A 26,059-nucleotide genomic window follows, 5' to 3' on the forward strand; every position below is an offset into this window, starting at 1 on the left:
TTCCCTACTCTTCACCACCTTCCCTACCCTTCACCAACTTCCTTACACTTCACCACCTTCCCTACCCTTCACCACCTGCCACACTCGTCACCACTTTCCCTACCCTTCATCACCTTCCTTACCCTTCACCCTGACCTGTCACCCTCAAAAGTATTGACTGGCTAGCCCCAAACGTCTGGAGAAACCTTTAATAGACTAATAGACAGATAAGCAGACATTCTGTTTTATAGATATAAATTGTAAGTTTGTGTGTTCCTTCCCTTGTACACGCATCTTACACTTTAGGCTAGGTTAGGTTAAGTCATATTCGAACAGTGAACATCTTGCCTCCGTACTATCCCAGATCGCTGTCCTCGTTTCATGTGATGTATCCATTTCATGTGATGTATTGCCTTACAGCTGAATATATTACAGAGGGCATGTATAATCCATGTGAATGAAAACAGTTCTGTAGTCTTCACTAACATTTTTACAGGCATAATTTATATCAGCTTTTTTTTGTACTCATTAAGGAATAATATGTAAATTGTTAAGATGCTCGAACAATGATTATTTATAATTGGATTAAAAAACAGTTTGCAGGCATATTGTAGTGAAAACAGCATGTAATAATTTAATCTGGTGTCAGATTTGCTCATCGACCTACTCTGAAGGTGGCAGCAGAGACATGCCCAATGCTGACATTAGTTAACCAGGAGAAAGCTGAGCCACGCCTTGCAGAGACGGTAACATTCTCAGGACCCCTGGCAGACCTTGTATCCTACCTGGCCAAGGCGCTCAACTTCTCGTAAGTTACAGTTTCTAGAGCCAGCATGATACCTGGTAATAGTCTTACCTCTACAGGTCTGTTGCCTCCTTGCAAGTTACAGTTTACAATTACACAAGAGCAGATGATGATTAATTTTGTACATTAAATAACATGCTAAGCAAGCGTTAATTTTAAATCGATGGAATGTCGCATTACTTATGTTTCCAAAGTCCTAAAGTCGATGTTAATGTAGAATATAAACTAATTTTACTTAGCAAAACTCTTTACAATTATGTTTTAATAAGATTTTGTGACCTGCCAAGTGTTATATATCAAAATAACTTTTTAAAGTAATTAAATACTTTTCACTAGTCTGTGGTACACGTAACGCAAATATAATGATGCAAGTTATTGGTGGTTTTACATGTTATTATACCCATGAAACAGTCTTGGTTTTCTCGGCTCCAGGTACATATACTTGAGGCCATCTGATGGGGCTTGGGGCATTAAACGTGAAGATGGTACCTGGTCAGGCATGTTGGGGATGGCAATCTCGCAGGTAGGTTTTTCCAGTATTGATATTTTCTCATTGATGAAAAATAATAATAAACTTTTACAAAGCTAAATTTCCAGCGCTGCAATAAGATGAAAACAAAATACATTTCCATACACATCTGGGAAATGTTAGATAGAGCATGCAGTGTCGAACCACTCCCGACCACCCTTAGTTTATATGACTTAAGTGTGTGTAACTCTTGCGACACACGTCCCACCACATGATGTAATGACCACAAAGAGACAGTCACAGACCTAGAGGGACCACTCTTCCAGATCCCACCTAAGGGAACGGAAATTTTCAGGGGAAAGCGCCAAGTCATTACGACTATATAGCAATTGGAAGGGGGTCAGGATAAGGATTTGGGATGGGAAGGGGGGGAAGGAATTGTGCCCAACCACTTGGACGGTCGGGGGATTGAACACAGACCTGCATGAAACGAGACCGTCGCTCTACCGTCCAGCCCAATTGGTTAGGAGACACCACCTATGCGAAGTGCAGGTCGCCAGAACGTTCTCAGGGTGACCCCGTATCCTCTCGTTGCACTTCGCTCGTCCACAAAGCAATCGGAACTGCAAAAGGTCACCTACAGCTTTCGTTGTTGGAGTTCCGGACCGTCCATATCCAGTACTCAATTCTAATAAAATCACTGACTACAAAACGCCACATTTATTTGTCATTGTAAAGGGAGGTGAGTTCCACCTAATCAGATCTACCCATATAGTTGAGACCCTTCAGACTTTACCTGCAGTGTTACTGTGGGAATAACTGTTCACCCTGGTCTCCCTTGGCCTCGGTGTCTTGACACATATCTTGAGGTTATCTTGAGATGATTTCGGGGCTTTAGTGTCCCCGCGGCCCGGTCCTCGACCAGGCCTCCACCCCCATGAAGCAGCCCGTGACAGCTGACTAACACCCAGGTACCTATTTTACTGCTAGGTAACAGGGGCATAGGGTGAAAGAAACTCTGCCCATTGTTTCTCGCCGGCGCCTGGGATCGAACCCAGGACCACAGGATCACAAGTCCAGCGTGCTGTCCACTCGGCCAAACGGCTCACATGACCAGAGGTCCTTCACAGCATTCAAGTTACATACAGTGAGTGTTCCATATAAGTGTTTTGTGTTCATTCAGTTCGAGCACATGATGCAAGTAACAGTAAATGTTATGGAGAACTCAAACACAGATCAAACAGGACACAAAATTTAAAAAAAGAAGAACTGCATTTGAGGGAAATAAAATGTCAGTTATATTGCCAACAAGCTTATTTGAATTTACTTGCCCGGCGGAGACTCGTATTTTTTAAACTGTGTCCTGATTCATTAATGGGTCACGAATTAAACCAGTAATAGGATTGAGACAAACAACAAAATCATTTAAAAATATGCAAGTGTGAGTGAAAATCAAATTCGCACTCATTATCATCATTGCAATTTATGATACAGATGGAACGCGTGTTGACAGGCGATAGGTGCTTAGTTGTTGCATCTTAGTAGTTCACTTACATTAATTAAAGAATGCTTTTGAACAATACAAATTTTTTATCATTGTTGTAAGGTTTATATTTCAATTCATGTATTTATTATGCACCCCATACCCACCCTGTGGGCGGTGGTGGAAATTGTTACAGAAGCATATAATGGGTTCAGCAACTGAACCCCAAAGTTCGTTAACAACTCTCTCTTGTGAGGCTCCAGAATTTTACCATTTATCAAAATAGTGACATTCTTAGTATCATAAAGAGTTATTTGTGTGTACTAGGATTTTCTACATTAAATCAATTAAAAACGAAATATTGAAACCAGAACAACACTGTGTGTAGCATTGCTTTCCTGTTTTCCAAACTGAAATCAACTACTTACAAACAAACAGAGGAGTCCCACCTGAGCTGCCGTAGGGTGTAGACGTGTCGTCTGACCGCTCCGGCAGTTTGGGGAGGTTGCAGTTTTCGCCAGCAGGGGGTGGGTGTCTCTACCCTCCATGCTGTCCCTGCCTGGTGTTGACGTGGTGCTTTTACGATGAGCGGCCATCTTCCCGCTGTTGAGAGGGTAAACTCCGTGGGTTTGGAGTTTACCTGCCGTGCAGGGTATCCTCTCATTGAGCAAGTCATGTGTGACGTGCTACATGTCCTGGTCGAGGAGGTCTACGGGGTTGAGCTGGTGACTGCTCGCCGAGTGATTATCAAGTTTGTGGGTGAGGAGGCGTACCGTGGATTTCTCCGGCGGTACGAGGGCCGTACCTTGAAGTTGTTGGATAGCACTGGTTCAGTGGCCATATCTGATCGGAGTGATGCCGTGACGTATGTGAGCGTCCATGGGGCCCCCATGGAATTCCCTGAGTCCCTTCTCCTGCGTTTCTTCCAGAGATTTGGCTCCGTCGTCAGTGTGAGGATGCACAAGCTGTCTTCTGGAAAATATGCGGGGTTGAAGACGAACATTCGTACCCTCGGGATGCGCCTGAGGTCGGACCTTCCATCCTCTGTCCGACTTTTAGGGTACTATGTGCGGGTGTATTATGGCCGGCAACCCCGTACTTGTTTCCGGTGTGGCATGTTGGGGCATCAGGCTGCCGGATGTACTGCGGATCCGGTTGCTCCAGTCAACTTCATCCGGGAAGAAGATTTCCCCCCGCTCCCTCTGGAGGAGGTCTCCGGGGATGAAGAGGTGAGCGTTCAGTTAGCGGATGCGGCTCCCCCTACGTCGCCGGACGTTCCTCCGGTTGTTACAGACTCTCCTCCGGGTCTTGCAGTGCCATCGGATGGTCTACGTGCTCCTGTCACTGTCTCCGCTGCTCCTGAAGGCCTTCCTAGTGATCATTGTGATGCGCCGCCGCCTTCTCCCTCGTCTTCGGCTGCTGTGCCTGGCCCTGTGTTCTCGCCTCGGGTCCCAGATGTGCTGGGTGCTGGGGTGGCTGCGGAGCCTCCTGCTGTGCGTGGGCCTGTTCCCCCTGTGGTGGAGGCTGCTGCCGTTCTGCGTCGGGCGTCGGTTCGTCCGGCTGGTGGGACCCGTGTTTTTGCGTCCGCTTCCGGCTCTGACGATCTCCGGCCGGAGCCCAAGCGTTCCAGGCGTTCGTCGTCTGCCTGGGCCGATGTTGGGGAATTCGGTGACTGTGGGTCCTTGGGAGTTGACCGTGTGGAACTGGTTGTGTCGCTGTTTCCACGGTTGGTGGTGGCAGAGGTTCATGTGCCTGCTGATGCTGGTGCCCAGGTCTCGGGGGTGCCTTCCGTTCCTTCTCCGCCTGGGGATTCTCCGCAGTGGGAGGTGGTGGCTCCTGCTCCCAGGGATGGTGTGGTTGCTGGTGCTGGGCGTGGCCTGGTTGTGACATTACGGAAGGATGCACGCCGCCCTGGTTCCCTGCAGTCGTCTGGTGGTGTGCCCATGGCTGCTGGTGCCCCGGTGGTGGTGTCCTATGTCCAGCCCCCTCTTGTGAGGGTGTGTGTTGGGGACCTGGGGAACATGTTGCCGGCGTCGGTGATGCCACCGGGTTGTGGTCGGCGATTGCTGTGTTACTGCTGAATGACGAGCCGGGGGAATTTCATGGTGGGGGTGTTCCCTTGATGTGGGGGATTGTGGCAGTTACTCGCGTCAGGAGTGATACCATTTGGGTCCCCTGCTTGCGAGTGTTTGTAGCTAGGGTTCCGGATGACATGGCATCCCCAGTGGGTGTACGAGACTCTTGGGGGTGGTTACGTTGGGAGGCGTTCAATGTGTGTTTCCCCCGGGCTTTGTTCCCGGGGGAAACAAAACAAGTATGTCCGCTGATTGGCCGGTGTTTTGCAGAGTGTGTATTCTCTTTATGTATTACCTAGTATTACCTTGTTGTATGGTGTTTTCTTTTTAATTTTCACTTTGTTTATATTTATGATTTGTTTGTGTGTGTCTTGGTTGTTTGTTTGTTTTGTTTATTTGCTTACATTGTATTGCTTGTTTGTTATTGTTTTTGTTCTTTAATTTGTCTTGATGTATGCTGTTCCTCCATTTTTGCTAATTATTGCCCTGTGCTGTCGGTCCATCTGGCCGGTAGCTTCTGTATTTTGTTTTTGTTTTCTCTGATATTTTATTGTATTTATTGTCTTTATCTTGCATGCTTGCATGTAAAAAAAAAAAAAAAAAAAAAACTTACAAACAAACAGGTAGCGCACTGGCTACGGTGGGGAGAGGTTGTTTCACCTGCCTCCTCCAGTTGTGGACAGCCCGGAGTAGCATGCAGACCCTGGTGTGGTTGTTGCAGCACGTCCTCCAAACAAAGACCCATAAGTGATTCCATGCACCCGCCAAACTCCCCCCCCCCCTCCCGTTTATGACTGAAAAACAGTTTACATGCGACTCACAACTGATTTTGTTCGAACACTTCCTTAACAAGTGCTTCACTGACGAAATTTGTTCGAACTACAACGCTGTAAATGCTTCACCCATGTACTAAAAATACAAATAATCTTCAACAGAACCTAAACACCTAACCTAACCTATGCCTATATATGCACAATATGCTAACGTATTATAATATAATTTATATATGAGAAAATTCCTGATTTGAATGAGGAGCATGTTAAAGTTTATGAATGCGTCTGTGGGGTCGACCGCTGGAGGGAATGAACTTCTTTTTTTTTTTTTTTTTTTAAACAGAGCAAGTACAGTGTATAGTAACCATATAAACAGGAAAGCGCAGAATAACAAAGAACACAGAATAACAACAACACAGATAACAAGTAACACTGATCAACACAAAAGTGAAAACAAAGAATAACATAAAACACATAAGAACACACACACACACACAAAAGCAGCACTACCCAGATGGGGCGCGCCAAAAGCGTCAGTAATTACTAAAGCGCACAAGGAACACAATAAAACCAAGGGTAAAGTATAAACAGGAATACACATACAAAGAAACACATACAAAATTAACACAAACGCAAAACACACCCACCATGCGCCACACCACACAACAGCAGACAACACACCACAGAAACGAGAACACAATAACAAAACATGGTAATATAACACTGTAAATACAACATAGTAAGGAAATGCAGGAAAATAACAATGGAATACATCAAAGCAATACACAGCACAGTACATAATATAAAGGAAACAGAACACATTAGCATTACATAGTAAAATAACATGGTAAAAAATAAAGGAATCGGTATAGTACAAACCGACATTGGAACATATAACACAGTAAAATAACACAGATAACAGAACAAAGTGTAAAAAAAGCATAAACACAAAAGTAGATTAGAATGCGCCTCTGTGTGCCACCTATGTATGGAGATCAGATAAGAAATCAGAAGCGGGGAGCCACATAGTGCCACTCCATATTAGGTCACCCAAGGTGTGAGTGGTAGCAGTCGAAAAAACAGTGAAGATAGGTATCTATTATGTGCCACTATGATCATGTTCATTTACAGTAAAGTAGCTGCCTATGAAGGGTAATCAGATAAGAAAATCAGAGACGGGGTGCCACTTAGAGCCACCCCATATTAGGTCGCCCAAGGTGTGGGGCAGCAACAATCGTAAATAGTGAAGATAGGTATCTATTATGTGTCGCTATGTTCATGCTCATGTTCATTTATACAGAAAAGTATGACAGTATATTTGTATAATAAACACTCAGGTGAGCGCCCCCCCCCCCCCCCCCCACCTCCCCCTATGGGACAGGTGTAAAAACAGGATCCTCGCAGTAGGGGCGGTCCCCCCTCACCAGCCCTCCTCATACTTGATGACCTTGAGTGTACCGTAAGAGGGACCAGCCTCCCTTAGTTGTTTTTAAGTTGGATATATTTTAACCCTCTATACTTAAAGAAGGAGAAAAAGAAATAATCCTGATGATTTATAGATTATATTATCAAAGTACATAGGGTTAAACATAGTCGTATTGTAGGTCATCTCCACCCACATAATATTTATTAACAAGACCTCTCCTTCTCGCCCACAAGTCCGTTGTGGGGTCTTCCTCCCCCTCCTCCTCCTCCTCCTGGGACGAAGATGATGACTCATCATCTCCCAGAGAGTGAATGGGATGTAGTGCGCCTCCCTCAGGTGACTGACTGCTGACGTCATAGGGTTCACTCTCGTTGGTGGGGTGTTGTCCTTCCTCTCCTTGTGGTTCAATGACGTCACCACCTTCACTCTCGGTGGACATTCCTTGGACTGAGGTGTTGGGGTGGGGCTCGGATGGTATGTCTGGGTGACCAAACGCTAGGCTAGTGTATTTATTTAGGTAAAAGCGCTTATCATCAAATGCACTTAAACCCCTCTTAGTATTGAATGTGGTTGCCATCTGCCCCCCTATGTTTCTTATTTGTGAGTAATTAAAAGTATTTACTACACCATTACTGTGAAGGGTCTCTTTAAAGTGGTTATGTGTTAAAGATCTTTGCACAGCTCGGGGAATACCCTTAGCGGTGATGGAATTTTTATTGTCAAGCAAAAGCACACTATACATTTTGGGCTTGAGTGCCACAACTTCAAGGATGTGTTTATCTGACACCTCTGACTTTAACAGCCCTAAAACACCCTTTTTAGAAGGATCATACAAGGGGTGAGTTTCAGGAAAATTACTCGTATCCATCCACAAACTAAGGGGTTCTTTCCCCATCTCATTAAAGACATCTTCAGCTAGTAAGGTGAAAATGAAACTGTCTGTATCACTATACACCAGTTGTACCCTATCTGAATAGTGGTTCTTAAGTACCCTGTACCAAAAATGGTACAAGCTGTATTTTGCTAGCTCAAGAATCTGGAACCCAATGTAATTAGGATGAGTAATTTTAATGAATGGTCTGGAACTGACAGACAATAATTTATTGTCGCCTAAATGCACCATTCGTTTAAAGCGGGGATTCTTCACCTCTCGTAAAAAGGCCCTAGCTGAAGTCACTAGTTTGGTGTCAATGGCATAACGAGCTGGATTCAGTAGCGTTTTACCAAAAACACTGTTCGTCAGTAATTTGAAGAGTGTTTTCCTATCATTACTGCTGGAGGCATTTCTATTGTTAACGTTGGTGTTAACAAATTCTGCCATAAAATCTGACTGGTGGAACTCGTAAATTGCATGTATTGTTTCCACTTCAAGTCCTATCTCAATAAATAGTTGTAAAAGGTGAAGAGATATGAAATAATGTTTTTTGGGGAGATGATCTCCAACCAGTTTGATGTTTTTTGGGGGGAGGTGTGTGATGTTATTTGTTTCCAGAAGTCCCCTACTAAATGGTGAGATATCCTCCATACTTATTCCCCTATGGTGTAAACAAAGGGGCAGATCGTCTGTTAGTCTAGCTATTTCGGGTCTTAAAAGTTTGGTGTCAATTAAGAGCCAGTACCCTTTGTTAGAAGAGAAAGGCTGTTCTGTCATTATCTTCCCCCCGCTAATGAAGGAGTTCATCTCATCAGATGATAGTCTCCTTAGTCCCCCATGGGGCAATTTCCTAGTCATACAACTCCCATAGAGGCTGTTAAAGTCGAGATAAAGTAAGAATGAAGACCTATCCTCCTGGGGGTTAAAAGATGGGTTGACATAGCGGTTGTTAGCTCTGACATAACTCCTAACTGCAGTTGTAAAACCCCCTCGTATGTTTTGTGATAAGAGATTGTGCAACGTCACATCTGCACTTAACTCCAGCGATATTCTGCTACTTTTCAGGAAGCAGTCGTAGGAGTACCCTGGGAGGCTGCAATAGTGTGTCAATTCTAAAGAATATATATCATTTAGAATTGCCCTGTGGTGTGTAAAAATGTCAGCCAGTAATCCTACATCACACCTCAAATAAATGAGGAGGTAGTCTTTTAATGTCCTACACCCTATAGCCTCCCATACTAATTTAGAATGTCTATATTCGTCCAAAGTTATACCTGATTTGTTTAGGGAGCTGTAGAACATTTCAATAGGAGGGAGTGATGTGTCATTAAAGCAGCTGATTTTTGTGGTATATTCATAAGGGAAAAACTGCTTACCCTTTAAGAGTAGGTGGTGACTCTTTTTGGGCAAACCCTCTATCATTGAGTGAGTGAATGTTAAGGGGCTGGCTGAATCAATGTGGGTCTTTGCTAGGGATGAAAGACTACCTGTAATAAAAGCCAGTGAATCAAGAAATTTAAGCTTCCCTATTTCCACCTTAAGATATTTCGTCCCCTGTCTCATGAGGATATTGCTCTTAATATTTGAATCCATGGTAAACTCCCTCAAAATTAAGCCCATGTCATAAGACATATTATGGGCAATTAGAACTAAACTCTCCAGAGCATTCTTGTGGCGGAGGTTGCAGTAATTACATAGAGCTCCAATATAATTGAGCTTTTCCCTAAGGTGATCATGATGTTGAACCTTGAAATTGGAGGGGGTAAATACCTGCTCACAAAACTGGCAGTGAGTCTGTCTCCTAAAATGGATCATATCCTCAAGAGACATGTCTATTTCATAATGGTGGAGGGTAGATCTGATAATTTCCCATTTGGTGGCAACTCGCTGCATGAAATGAGTAACACTGTCCCCCCCAAAATAAGTAAATTTATCAACGACAGTGTGGTTCCTATCAACAATTATATAGCTGTATGCTATAGGTCTATGTATGGCTGTAACAGAACCTAGACAATCCTCAGTGCTTAGGACACACTCGAAATCAAAATAGCCCACATGGGAAGGGGCATAACCTTTCCCCGTATTTTTAAAATGGAGTGTGTCCCCAGGCTGAGGGTAAATAATTTTCTGAGTGATGTCGCAGGAAGATGAGTGATTTGTTAGCTCAGACGAATTTTGATATTCTGAGAGACAGTTTCTACAGAAGACTGTCTTTCGTTTGTGGCTGCGAGTAAAGTTCCGAAGGAACTTATCGAAGTCTTTTATCAAGGTCACATGAGATTCCCCCAATAACAATAAAGGAACTATGATCGAGTACTGTCTGCTACCACGACGACAAAGAGAGACGTGATAGACGCCATCTGTATGTTTGTGTATTGAATACAAAAAAATGGATAGTTTATTTCTATTCTCCAATTTAGAGATATCCTCCCAAGACAGAGGGAAGGATAAATTGTCGTATTTGACCATTTTCCTAACCCTAGAGTGAGACTCTACAAGTCTCCCTATACGTCTCCACTTCCACCCTTGTTGTGACGCCAGAAAAGCAGCAATGCACTGAATAATACATGTTTTATTGTTACCAGCCGGGTTTGGGTTGAAGACCTCATGCCGTCCCCTTAGAAATGGGGGATAAGGGACATAATCCCCCAAAACTGACCTTACACTTGCATTACAGATGACGATTTTGAGGAAATCGACATTATATAATATGAAACCACTCCCCTCTGTTTCTGAAAGGAGATCTTCCAGTCGTGTAATCATATAAGCCACCCAGCTATCAATAAGATTACCCACATCCTCAAGAGTTACCAGTCTAGCGGGTGTTGTTATGAAGTGTTCTCTAAAGTCATCATCTTCCGTGAGTCGTTGTTTCAAAAGTGTTACCTTTACCTCGAGGAGGATTTTTAATGATGAAGTAAAATTGCCATGTCCCCCAAGAGAATTCATGTAATTCTCTATTTCAGATATGTAATAGTCCCTAAAGTTGCTTAGGAGTCCTATAGGGTCTGTGGCGAAGGCTGAGGGGATGGAATATTCCAGCCTAGTAAAGAGATTCCCCAGAGCCCCCACCCTATTAATTAAGTGTGGAGTGTCTATAGCATCCTCCACATCTGGGGAATTTTCATCACTATTTAGGGCATTAAGTCTATTGATGACAGGGGGTCTAAGACCACTAGGGCCCGGCTGAGAGATGTCACCCCTATCACCATCATCACCATCATCATCATCACTCATCGCTTCCTCTCCCCCCTCCCCTCCACCTAAGGGGTTATTGTCACGCTGTGCTTTGTCATGTTCCTCCCCTACCTGCCTCTGAATCGCTCCTGGAAAGGAATAATAATAAATAATAATAATAATAATAATAATAATAATAATAATAATAATAATAATAAAAAGGCAACACCCTCTCACTAATCCCCATGACATAAGTTCTCAAAAAAGATTCTTAAGAGAAATAAAGGTGGAGGGTTTATTCACTCACCACGGGGGCATGTTTGTAGATGTTCAGAGGTCAAGTCCTCACACACAGAGGTCCCACAATTATCACAAGGGGAAGTGTGGTGAGGTCTCAAGGATGTATTTCCACACAAAAAGCACAAGAAGCCATCCTCTCTGGAAGGGAGGGTGGGCTGGCGACGTTTACCTAATGAAGGAAATAGTGTATAATTTATATACACTCTCTCTCCCACACTCATGGAGAAGGGGAAAACCCTTCTTAATATTTTTTTTATTTGATATAAGTGAATAAATAAATATATAAAATACGGTCATACCTCCAGCACAGGTTCTCCTGTGTTCACCACTAGACTGTACACATACAGTTTCTCCGCAGAAGAAACATGTGTAACACCTATGAACGAAGAGATGTGATGACCCCCATCCACAAATTCTACAAATATCACCAACTCGAGACATAACGATCACGCTTACCTAAAATAAATAAATAAATAAATAAATATATATATATATATATATATATATATATATATATATATATATATATATATATATATATATATATATCCCCCCAGCACTCAAATCACTCCACTTCTCATTCCTGCCCCTACTTATCTATATAAATATATATATATATATATATATATATATATATATATATATATATATATATATATATATATAATATATTTATATTTATATATATATATATATATATATATATATATATATATATATATATATATATATAACCCTTATATGAAATAGATACTAATTTACTTACATCTCGGGCTAGACGGGGAGGAGAGTGGATGGTTTGGTCACAATTCAATAATACATGATGTGGGGGAGGTGTAGCGTCCTTTTATTGACTCGGAAACGTGGGGGGCAACGTTGCCACATACAACACCTCTCAGTCCTTTTGTAAGAGAAGGGTTAGGCCTGCTGTAGAAAACTTTTTTTTTTTCTCTCTCTCTCTCTCGTCTGGAGGTCATCACTAGGGGACTTCTACTTCAAAAAAACATCAGGAGGACTGGCTATGTCCTGAGGGGGACACATCCCTTGATGGGTGAATACACTCACACTCACACACACACACACACTCTCACACACACACTCTCACACACTCTCACACACACACACACACACACACACACACACACACACACACACACACACACACACACACACACTCAATATATATATATATATATATATATATATATATATATATATATGAATATATAAGCGACCACTCCATAGGTAATTGAACCATTTATGGGGAAAATATGGAGGAGTGTGCGTCTGTCACAGACGAGCAACTTAATATTTTCCACCACCCAGCAAGAATATTTGTAGCTGGATTCAGTAATTCTGGGAAAACGACCCTAGTGGGGAATTTATGTGTTAAATACCACGGAAAATTCTCAAAAATTTTAGTGTCATCTGCAAATAATACAGAACAACCTCTTTCAAACATTCCCTCTCTGCGAAACAAGGTTACTGTCTCCCAGGATCTGATTAACCCACTAGAGTATAAAGATCCTTTTTCAAATGAGTCAGTTTTGTATATAATTGATGACTTATACCTGGAAGCCATACAGAGTCCAATTATAGCCAATATCTTCACAAGAGGGAGACACGGTAATATTTCCGTAATTCTAATTAGTCAAAATTTGTTTCCCCAGGGGAAATACGCCAGGACAATAACTCTGAATTGTAGTCATTATATATTAATGAAGCAGAGAGACATAAGCCAACTTGAAATTTTAAGTGGACAGTTATATGGGCGAAAAACAACTAGTAGTTTCGTTGAAATATACCGTCGGGCAATATCCCAGAACAAGTATGGTTACTTATTGGTCGATCTGACGGTTCCTGAGGCATTACAACTACGAACGAGCATCACCAACGAAGACCACTGTGAAATTGTGTATCAAATGTAATCATCAACGACAACAAAAAAAAAAATGTCTCTAACGACACAGAAACGAACAATTCTCACAAGCATCTATAATGACATTTCTAGCCCAGGTGGTTTCACAGGGTCAATTCAAAAATTGTATAAGGCTGCCAGACTTAAAGACCCCAACATTAGTGTTGCAGATGTGAAGGAATTTCTCCATGGGGAGCGATCTTACACATTACATAGAGGAAATTTAGTTAGGTTCCCCCGACGGAAAATATTAGCCCCTAAACCTCGTACCATAATTGCCTGTGACCTAGGGGACTTTTGTAGTTTACAAAAATACAATAATGGTGTTAAATATATTTTAATTTGTGTCGATGTTTATTCCCGCCTAATGCAGACTCAAACTTTAAAAACAAAAAATTCGAGTGAAGTGTTAGTCGCTCTGAAGAAGATATTAGAGGAAACGCCTCAGTTTCTCGGTGTAAGGCGGATATTCACTGACCGAGGTAGAGAATTTTACAACAAGTCAGTTCAAAATTATTTTAATAAGAAAAATATTAAATTATATAGTGTATTTTCGGAAATGAAATCTAGCATAGTGGAGCGAGCCATCAGAACTTTAAAACATAAACTGTATCATTATATGACTCAAGCTAATTCATTAAAATACACCCACATCCTCCCTAAAGTTGTGGACGTGTACAACCACACTTTCCACAGGATGCTAAAAAATACTCCTCATGCCATTCATAAGTTGCAAAATATTGAAGATATACGAAGACAGTTTAAGGTCATGTATTTAAACAATGACTCCTCCATAACTGCCATCAGTCCACGGCTGCACCTTGGACAGCATGTGCGATTGGCAAAGCGCAGGAATATATTTCACAAAGGCTTTTGGCACCAAAATACAGAAGAAATATTTGTAGTGTCACATATTGACAGAACACATCCAATCCCGACATATAAAATCAAAGATTTAAACAACGAGACGATCAGTGGCATGTTTTATGAGCAGGAATTGATTGCAACATCCCTTCCAGACTATTTTCCTGTAACGGTATTACAGTCTAGGAAAACATCGAAAGGACACAGAGAATATTTCGTCAAGTGGAGAGGGTACCCAGATTCTGCCAATAGCTGGATTAAAGCTCAAGACATCGTCAAATTTAACAAAAAATGACAGTTCAAGAGGACTCTCTCGTAGAGAAACATCATCAGTTGTTATTTTTATTAAACAATTTATCACCCAAGAAGCGGAATAAACTAATCAAGGCTTTAAAACGGCAGGAAATTGAATCAATTTGTGAAATTTTTGCCAATTTTCTGAAACGAAACATCCCAGTTCAACCTCAGATAATTAATGGCTTACAGAGATATCAGAACGACATACGATCTGTAGCGCGTAAGAAAACTCCCTTATACAAAAAGAAGCTCATACTGACCTCCAGACGTGGTGGGGCGATATTAGCAGCTCTGCTACCTTTGGCTGTATCGTTAATTTCCTCCCTAATAAGGTAATTGCGTAAATAAGTAACGAGAGAATAAAATGGTGAAAGAATATTGCCTGGTACCACGATTCATAGCTGAAAAATATTTATTTAATAAAAACAAGAACTCACCATCACCTCCTAATGCTGTGGGTCTGCCCTCCCCCGGTGGTGATGGTAGTGAAAGTATGTCCTTCTCTTTAAAAAACGAATCCACCCCAAGTAATAATATTGGGGGAGCCCGTAACCTACCCACCTGCGACTCTGGTAGGGGTGATGGGGGGGTGGGGGAAGAGGACACTCCTTCCTCCCACCTGACAACAACGGGCTGTGGGCGGTGTTGCCGTAGTAGCACCTCCAGACGGGCGGGGCTGGTCACACACCCTTTAAATGACATTGGGGCCCCCGGCGACCGTCGCCCGCCGCCACCCTTAAAAAGAAAAAAAAAAACGCGGGCTGCCCGGCGCGACCATCGCCTTTTAAAAAAAAAAATAAATAAAAAAAGGGGACATTCCATCCTCCCGCCCGAAGTGCAAGTAATTGTTGCTGGCCACACTCCACATAAAGCCACCATCACAGCCCAAAATCCAAGTCTGGACAACTTAATAAATGTGAATTTTAAAATTGAGGAAATTCCTCATGTCAAAGCATTATTGAACATGTTTGGACAAAACAGCCAACAGGTGATGTGGGATAGTCGCGGAAATTTATTAAAGCCTGTACAAAATTTAAATATTTTAGATATAATTAAAACTCTAGCCTTCACAAAGGGGCAATTTAGGGCAAGTGACAAGGAAGATGTAAGGGTTTTACTGAGGGTGGCTGGCATAGACCCAATCCTCATACGTAATTATCGCGCTAGATCTCAGTTAAAAGGGGGGAGGGGTATCCATAGGAGACCCCATTGGGAGCCGTATTGAAGACCTATATGAAGACCATCTTAAAGACCACCATATTCAGTTGCATATCCACCATGGAGCAAGCTTCTAGACCCACTCCTCCCCCAGCTACACCCCCAGAAGACAAATCTCCCTTATTAAAGAAGTTGGTTGCTACTCAGCGGTACTACAAGTATGTCGAACACAAATGTAGATTGATATATGCATTGTGGGATTGTTATGACCGTCTTGTGTTGAGTGCCCCTCCAGAACGGTTTTTTAAGTCATTTGGAGAGACGGTGAAACGTTATGAAGAATATTCATCCCAGGAAATCCAGACGGAGATATGGCAAATGGAAAAATTAACCTTCCAACATCGAGACCAGATTACAGCCTTCGAGACTGGACGGAGTGTGTATGGACTTTTAAGGTAGGGAAGGCAGCCTCTACGCCACACCCCATACATCCCTCCCCCCTCCAGGTGGGGGACACAGGTGTATTTAAAGGCCTCCACCATCACCCTCGGTCACCATAGTTGACGACGACTCTACCCCGTTCCTCTCAACCGCCCCTCCGCCATGGCTTTATCGTCCATTAAGTCAATAGACAGCGACATCACCGACACCCACGCCTTTGGGGTTGGTGATGTCATCGTGTATGACCTCCCAGCTGCTGTTGTGCGTCCCTATGGACTGGCAAGTGTAATTTGGAAATGTTACAACTATGCCCGTGTGGAACGTGAAGGACTGACTCGTGTCAACAGGGCCACAATACGTTACCGGTCTACCCCGGGTGACATCGAGGTGAAGATAGCTCCCCTACCCTCCGACGGTCAAGACATTGTCGAAGAGCCAGTCTTGTTCTTCCGCCCCACCATCGTGGCGCTAATTTCCGCTTTCGGTGCAGGAGCACCCTTCGAGTCCAACCCTATAGCTCAGGAGCAAGTGCAGTCTTCCTCCGACATCCACTACATCACCAATGTCACCCTGGATACTGCCAAGAATAGGCTGTTTTGGTTGAAAACAGCCCTAACAAAGGTTGGCAATCTCATGGTAAGAACTCCAACCATGTTTCGGCTGGTGGTGCCCCATGGGCTGGGGGCCTCCCGTGATGGCATGGACAACTGGCACAAGGACGTCGGGCCCATGCTCATTTCGCTCAACGCTGAGCTGGCCAAGCATAACAAGGAGTTGGTAATCCTCAAACGTCCCTCTACCGTCACCCCATCGATGGTACCCCTCCCGAATGATGATCCCAGGGGAGAGGGTGATAGTAAAACTATCACCCTAGATGCAGTGGTGGGGGAGGGTGCCACCACCCCAGGAAGCTCTTCTCGTTCTACACCACCAGCACCACCACCCACCCCCAGGAAGAAGAGACACCTACAAGAGTACTCATCCACCTCCAGCGCTGCTCCACCCCCACCCACAACATCTGGCACGGCCAAACGACGGATCGAAACCACTATTGACTTCGACCCCCTCTCAAATCATCGTATTGACTCCATCCTCGATGGAGAGTCACAGGAAATATTCCTGTTATCCTCATCACCGAAAAAACAACGAAAGCTGTAACCATCAACGCTCAAAGAAGACGTGCCAGCACCACCACAGTCAGTAACAGCAGCAGCAGCAGCAGCAGCAGCAACAGCAGTACCTCCATCTACAACAGCTTCGGTGGTGGTAGCAGTAGCAGGTCCACCGACGATGGTGACAGTGTTGTCAGCGGTAGTGGTAGCGGCAACGGTACCACCAACTACAGCAGTTCCGGCGGTGACAGCGGCAGCATCAGTACCATCATCGCCGGCAGCGGTAACGGTAGCGCCAGCAGTACCACCAACTACAACGGTTCCAGCGGTGGTAGCAGCAGCAGCAGCAGCAGCAGTGCCGTCAGCGGTGGCAGCGGCGTCAGTGGTACCAACAGCTCCCCCAGCAGCAGCGGCAGCGGCAGCAGCGGACGACAGCAGTACCAACAGCTGCTGCTCTTTATATGTAATTTGTTATGGGGGAACAAAATGTAGCCCCCCCCCCCCTGTTGTAGTTCTTTTAAAAGTAATATTTCCTTAGTAGATTAATAAAATAAAATATAAGTAATGATGTTTTATTCCCATCCCAGTCAGTACATAACTTAACAATGGACGAGGAACACTACATATACCTCACTAGCCTCGACCAAGAAGATATATACAACAACACAAGTTCAGCATTTACAAACACCATCCCCACTCTACATTTAAACCCTTCCATTAAACATGAAGTGGCCTTAGTCAACATACTCCTACCCAGACGAATTAACGCTATCATCAAGGATGAGGGGGAGTCTGGTATAGACGTCTATGCTACTTTTAAGCGAGGAACTCTTTCTAAAAGCCCAGAACATCTCATCTACACCTACACCCCCAAAACCAACATATTATCCAGAAACATCACATTCATCACGAGTGAGCTTAGCCGACAAATAATCACCGACATGAAGCTTAGCTTCCGAGGTGATTTCAAAATATACTTCTCAGAAAGAGAACCAATCCTCACCTATGATCAATCCTTAGAGCGCGTGTTACTTTCCTCTACACTTAACAATGAAGGCACTGGTTCCTTATATTCTCTTAGTCTTCAATTTAAACACAGAATAGCTAATGTACTTGGTTTTGACAGCAGTCGCAAATACACCATTTATCAGGCAAAATCAGATGACATTACAGCAGCCTCAAAGATCGTGGCCTCATTCCCCCCAGACAATGACGGAGGTTGTGACTATTTACTCATTTATAGTGACGTCATCGAGCCGGGTCGTTACGGGGGACAAATTGTAAATATCTTAGATGCAATCAATTATCATGACTCTTATTCTAGAGGGGCTCATCCCCTAGTGTACAAGACATTAAATACTAACACGTTGGAGAAGGTGAGCATTAAGATAACGGATCAGTTTGGGCGAAAGGTTATTTTTGAAGATGGGAGGTCGGTTACGGTAGTCTTACACCTCCGCCCTAAGGTATAACAATATAATCTATATAAATATAAATATATATATATATATATATATATATATATATATATATATATATAAGAAGTGTTTACCCTCATCATCGGTTATTATAAGCAGAGGAGTCGGGATGCGAGTACCTTTCCACACACCCTCCCAGAAGGAGTATGGGGAGATCTTCTCCCCCCTCTCTGGGAGATACGGGGTGAGGGGGGGAGCGATGAATGACATACGCACATTCCAAGCGCCTTATCTCAGATCTGGTGGTGGTTTTTTTGGGACCTTAGCCGGCTTGGCTCGACGAGCCATACCATTTTTCATGAAAACTGTAACGCCGACTGCTATCGATTTTGGGAAAAATGTTCTTGGTGATTTAACCAGTGGTAGACGGGATGTAAAGAGCGCTCTGAGAACTCACGGTATTGATGCTCTTAAGACTGTGGGGAAGAAATTGGTAGCAGGCGGGAAAATTAAAAGACTCTCTAGGAGAAGAAAAAATAAAAATAATAAATGTAAACGAGCCCTTGGGTATAAAAATTATGTATTTTCACTACAGTAAGCAGTCATACTTCACCTTTCGGAGGAGATCATGGCGGAGGCTAGTGGAGCTGGGTTGAAAATCCCTGTAGAATATTATACTTCCAGTATTATTGACCAATTTCCTAGAAGTAACAGAATACGTAATGTGGAGAGTTCAATTGCCTCCACACAGCAAATAGACATTCTACCTGTTAACCTCCCTATTAATCAACGTTTGCGGGATAATTACTTAGAATTCCGCATCCCCGGAACCCAGGGCGCCTTCTTAGATCTAGCTAATATTGTTATAGATTTTAAGGTATCTTTAACGAAAGATGACGATACCACAAAATTGGAAGAGGATGACCATGTGGAATTTGTTAATGGGTTGTCAAATACCATGTTTAAAGGTGTTCAGGTGTTTTTAGGAGAGCAGGTAGTTGAAACAAATTCTAATTTTAATTATTGGTCGTTTATTAAATTAATTACCTCCATGCCTCCATCAAAAATGTCTTCCTTGGGGAGGATTGGAGCCTTTCGTAGGGACTGGAGTGATGATGGTGTAATCCCTAACGAATTTACTAATACATTTTTTACTGGGGCAACCGCCAAGGATAAAAAATTTATGACCGATTTAAAAGGTAAAGGATTGTCAATGTGTTTTCCCCTACTATTGGACGTAACAACCCTAGACCAATACATATTAGATAATATAGATGTGCGCCTAAGATTGGAGCTCTCCCCACATGCTTGGGTGCTAAATACAAGTGTGGACGATGGCTCTAAGTATCGGCTGCATATGGATTATGCTAAGTTGTGGGTAACACGAGTGTTCCCATACCCAAGTGCTTACCTAGCCTTAAACAGCTCACTGTTAGCATCCCCCGACCCCATAAGCTATACTTTCAATAAAACCATTTCTAAAACATATGTCCTAGCAGGGAATCAAACTAGTCTCTTAATTGATCAGCCTTGGGCGCAAGTAATTCCTCACAGGATATTCATGGTAATTGTGCCAATGAATTATTTCGCTGGCCTTCACCAAGGTAATGGATTATATTTTGAAAATGCAAAACTGAAAAATATCGCCATGTATTTGAACAATAATGCAATTTACCGAATTGGTGGTGATTTCGACAATCATTATGCCCGCCTTTATTACGAAACTTTGAAGACATTAGGTTTAGAGCGTGATTCACTTCTAGCCTATGACACTTTTAATAAGGGAAGATCGATATTCGCCTTTGACTTAACCACCATTCAAACAAAGGATTCCCTCCCTGTGGAGAAATCTGGCAACTTGCGTATGGAGCTTGAGTTTGGCGGTGGTGTTACATATAACAGGCTGGTTTTACTGTTTGGGGAAACGACCGGGGTACTATCCATCGACGGACAGAGAACTGTTCTGTGTGACGTGCGAGCTTAAAAACATAATGAATTGTAATGATATAAATATTAATTTAAAAAATAATCTAGGGGATCGAGCACTCTACCTAGGTTGTTATAATGCTGATGAAATAGAACATTTAAATATCTCATCAAGAAAACCTATTGTTCTCATAACTAATATTTTACCATCACATAGCAGATTAACTATGGGACATTGGGTAGCTATTTATGTTGATAAAGTTAAACATCGAATGTTTTTTTTCGATAGTTATGCAATGTCGGCGGTTACTTATGGACATTATTTTCAAGGATTTATTAAAACTAACACAATAACAAAGGTGTTTGGAATGTGCTACAGACTCCAGAGTGATTTTACCCTTGCTTGTGGACTGTATTGCGTAATGTTCGTCCATAGGGTGAGTCACCTGGGGTTGCCTTCAACAGTACATTACTTACATAATGTATTTTCAAGCGTTAGTTTAAAATTAAATGATAAACGAGCCCTCGCTTATGCGAGACGATATTTTCCTATGAAACATCACTGTGTTAGGACATTTTGTAGAGGAGTAAGGGTTGGTTCTTATAGGTGGTGTAGAGAATATTTTTGTTAGCTAGGCAACCCACCTAACAGGGGGATTACCCCACATATAAAACACCTCTCACCCCACAACCTCCCTAGAAGACCCCCATCCCCCTTATCCTACAAATGGAAGGCGTCTCCCCAGAAACACACGCAGGGAAGATTGAAGTCCTTGAAGGGCCTGGTTAGTATTACCCTCACTTTCTGGTAAAGATTTATTTTTTTTCCCACAATAGAAAGTTTGCTCAACCTCTATTTTACCTCTTCTTTTTTTCAGTGCAATTCTTAGGACCTGTCCACATTTGTAGAGTAGTAATTCTACGAGGAAGGTCTGCCCCAAACAAGATGCTGTTACGTACCCTAATTGATGATGCCTGCTGTAGAGGACACAAGGTCGCTCCTGCAGGGGGAGAGGTATGTACTAACTGTTCTTAGAGGAAATAGAATATTTTTCAAATAAAAGATATAGTCCTATAAATTATTTTCCCCATCTCTTTCCAGAACACTTCAGATGAGAGTCAGAAGGAAAGTCGTCCAAAAGGCAACCAGCCAACTCACCCCACTCCCCCAAGAGAGGGGGGAGGGGGTCAAGACCTCCCCCCACTCACCACGGATGGGGAGACGTCAGAATTCTACTCAGATGAGGAAGGGGAGGTGGAGGGGGGGGGATAGGGGTCATAATTAACTTCTTATACATCATTTGTGATTTTTACCTAATAAAACATTAATAAATTCTTTGATTTTTTTTAACCCCTGGAGGAGATTTATAATTTAATACCCCTATATAAGACCCACTCGACCTCCGCTGGGTGTGGAACTCTGTTACGGTAAAGTCAAGGCCATTAGGTGCGAGGAAGGGTACGGGCGACCACCCTCACCGGGAGGAACCTGTTTTACACCTACCCCATGGAGGAATGTGGGGGCGTAACTGGCACTCACCCACGAGTGTTTATTATACAAATAAATTCATTTTTACTTAAATATATTGTCATACTTTACTGTATAAATGAACATGATCATAGTGGCACATAATAGATACCTATCTTCACTGTTTTTTCGACTGCTACCACTCACACCTTGGGTGACCTAATATGGAGTGGCACTATGTGGCTCCCCGCTTCTGATTTCTTATCTGATCTCCATACATAGGTGGCACACAGAGGCGCATTCTAATCTACTCACAAAAACAAACAACACATGCCACCCATACGGGGCGTGCCAACAGGAACCATAATGAAAAGCACATAACACAAGGCAGCAAGACAAAATGACAATGAACACAAGCATACAAAAAAACACACAACAATGGAACACATACGAAACAAACACAGCCACCCAGCACACAAACCCGACCCCCACAGACAGAGGACGGCCAGCCACCAAGCAGAAAAAACACCCACGCACCGGAAACATCAGGAGAGAGACAGACATGCCACGCAACACCACAACACACCCATACCCACCCACACACAAACAAAACCCTGCCACACAAGGTAACCAAGCAAACCCCAGTACACACAAAACCCCAAAGACAAACAAACACAGACCCCCCAAACCCCCACCCACCAGAGGGAACCGAACCAAAGGAACACGCACAGACACACACACAACCACACAAACAGGAACCCACCACCTACACCAATGCAGCACCCCAGACATACTCGACCGTGAACCAAGCATCAAAAACCCTAGGAAAGGAGCGACGCAACCACCACATAGTATAAGACAGACGGCCTTTCAAAAAGCCCAAAATCCTCCCCACCCCATACCCCTCCATCCTACCAACCCATAAACAAAAAATATAGTCCGCTAACAACACCCCGAGCGTGTTACGCACCCGCCTGGAGCCCCGAGGGAACGAAAAAACAAAAACCGCAATAGGTCGACCTGCACTCCAGGACCACAAAAGGCTGCAATGACATCCCGCAACCACCCAACCAAACCCTGAACCCGCGCACAAAAATAAAAGACGTGCAACTGAGTGTCACGTCTCCCACAATGAACACAACTATCAGAGGCGACCAAACCTATAGAGCCTCGCATTCGTAGCCAAAGACTCATGCAAATACCGAAAAACCAACTCACGCGTCCGTGGCGCAATACACGGCCCACTCAACGCCTCCCACACATTCCCCCAGTCGAAACAAGGGTACAAACTTTTGACCCTGGGAGGCATCTGAGAGGCAAGCGCCCCATACACCTGCCGACAACCAAAAGAGACAAACCCAGGAAATCGACAAAGCGCCAGAAGGATCAAAACCGCCCACGAATACACTGGAGGCGTATACAGGGCCACCTCCTGGCAACGATCCAGATCAAGCAAAAAACTAAACCTCATAGAGCAGTAAAACAACCCCAAGGAGTTTAACCCACCCCCTAACACCAAACTCCTCCGAACCGACCCCCAAAACAAAGCCAACGCCTTCACATAGACATCAGGAATACCAATTCCACCTTCTGACACCTTAAGACATAACGTAGATCGACGAACCGGATGATACCGGCCACACCACACATAACGACACACCAAACCCTCCAGAGCGCGAGCCTTCCGCCGATCCAACGGAAAACACTGCGCAACAAACCAGACCCACGACAAAACCTTACAAGACACGACAATCGCCCGCTGGTAAATAGTCAGGGCCCGTTGCGACAACATCCTCACAGCTACGCCCACCCCCCGCGAAACCACCTCCCAATTAAACTCTAAAGACTGCACATACGACCTGAACCACGTAATCCCCAGAACCCGAATGGACTGAACCACCGGAAACCATGAACCAGACCACACCAAACGAGAGGCCCAACCCCCCAACCCCAGAAGACAAGACTTTCCACGATTGACCAAAGCCCCTGTAGCCGACTCAAATTGAAGCACCAAATCCTGAACATCAGGCACAGAACCCTCAGAGGCAACAAACAAGACCGTGTCGTCCGCATAACCACAAATCTTGAGGGACAAGCCATTCGGCAAACACGGCGAGACAACTGAACGACAAGCACGCACTGCGCGAACAAAGGGCTCCTGAAACAGAATATATAGAAGTATCGACAGAGGACACCCCTGTCGAACCGAACGCCGAATAGCGAAGGGAGCACTAAGGAACCCATTGACACCCACCCTACTACTACAACCAGCAATCAACATCCGTATCCAGCCCACAAACTGGGGCGGGAAACAAAACACCTCCAGGACCCGCAAAACAAACCCAATCGGCACGCGATCAAAAGCCTTGGACCAATCCAGGCTTATCATGGCCGCGGGAACACTAGACTCCTCCACATAGAGGAGCAAATCCCGAAAAAGGGAATTACATTGCACCAACGACCTACCCGGAACGCCACAAAACTGACCCCAAGAGATCACCGACCCCACAACCGAGCGCAAACGTCCAGCCAACAACTTGGAAATAATCTTGTAATCCACATTTAGCAACGTAATAGGCCGCCAATTTGCAAAAAAACGTAAGTCCCCTGGCTTCGGAAGAAGCCGCACAAGACCATCATTTTGCGAAACGGACAGAGACAAACTCCGAAGACAAAACCGAACCACCTCCAAAAAATCGGCACCAAGCACATCCCAAAACTCGACATAGAACTCCATCAGAAACCCATCCGACCCTGGAACCTTACCAGGACGAAAGGACCGCACAACTTCACAAAGCTCCGAAGGGCTTACCTCCCGCACAAGACCCACACAATCCATACCCGACAACCCCGGTGCACAGTGTTGGAGGAAGGACTCCATCAACCCCTCATCCCCCGCAACCACCCCATACAAAGACTCCAATTCACCACGCACATAATGCAAAATTGCCCCCGTGTCCGACAAAACCGAACCGTCCGGCCGATGAAGACCTGCCAACAAAACAGAGGCACGCCCCACCCGTTCCCTCCGCAGTAAAAACTGCGAGAGCTTCTCACCACACAACCGTTCCTCCACCCCAGCCCGCACACGTACACCCTCAGCCATCTCCTCCCTCAGCCCACAAATAAGATCCTTACACACCGAGATCTCCCGAAACCTATCTAAACCCTGATTCAGCAACCCATACAGGCGAAATAACCGTGCCTGCAAGACCCTCAACAGACCAAACCTTCGCGACGCCTCCCGCTTCGCCATCACCCGAAAAAACGACCGACATTCCACCTTAGCCCACTCCCACCACTCCAGGACCGAGGGAAAAGTCCCCTTCCGAGCGGCCAAAACAGCCCACCGGGCCCGGAACTGGGCACACACAACAGGGCATTTCAGCAACCCACAATTCAGTTTCCACCAGCCACGGCCAACCCGCACCTGGCTGCGAATCCCCACCTGCAACACTACCATGCAATGGTCCGAGAACCCCACGGGAACCGTCTGCAACGAAAAAACCGAACCACCCCCAGTAGGCACGTAAAAACGATCAAGGCAAGAGCAAGCCCCACGCGAGATAAAAGTGTACTCCAAAGAACCCCCTTGCAACACGGCCGCATCCCGAAACCCGCAACTCTTCAAGGTAGCAGTCAAAGCCGGCGAGATATTCGCTGGACGAAGACTATTGCTATCCCGCGGCGATGTAATACAATTAAAATCCGCCCCCAAAATCATCCCCCTCGTATCGTGCCGCAAAAAATGCAGCACATCACGGGAAAAGATTACCTCCCGGTTCTGCCTCTGCGCCGCCCCAGATGGCGCGTACACATTCAAGAGAGAGACCTCAGACCCCAAAAAGGAGACCCGAACTAACAGCACCCGACCACCTTCGTCCATCTCCGTGTGAAGCACGGAAATCGGGGCCCGCTTAGAAAGCAGGATCAACGTACCTCCACGCAAGCCACGCGAAGGGTTTAACACAACCGTAAACCCCTCAGCCAACACATGTAACAACCCCACTTCCTGCACATTGTGCTCCTGCACAAAAACCACATCCACCCTCCACTCACGCAGCATCGACACCAGGCCCAATTGCACAGCCACAAA

The 26,059-nt window shown here is 44.4% G+C and overlaps 1 long non-coding RNA gene across 1 annotated transcript; it reads left to right on the plus strand.

Moving 5' to 3' along the window:
- The first annotated feature begins 580 nt into the window (after positions 1 to 580).
- LOC138358306 (uncharacterized) lies at positions 581 to 21,788 on the plus strand. Its single transcript, XR_011225316.1, has 3 exons — positions 581 to 787; positions 1,217 to 1,307; positions 21,374 to 21,788. It is a non-coding gene; the product is annotated as an uncharacterized lncRNA (long non-coding RNA).
- The last annotated feature ends 4,271 nt before the right edge of the window (positions 21,789 to 26,059 follow it).

The sequence above is a fragment of the Procambarus clarkii genome, chromosome 7 (genome assembly GCF_040958095.1).
Source record: "Procambarus clarkii isolate CNS0578487 chromosome 7, FALCON_Pclarkii_2.0, whole genome shotgun sequence".
Lineage (NCBI taxonomy): Eukaryota > Metazoa > Arthropoda > Malacostraca > Decapoda > Cambaridae > Procambarus > Procambarus clarkii.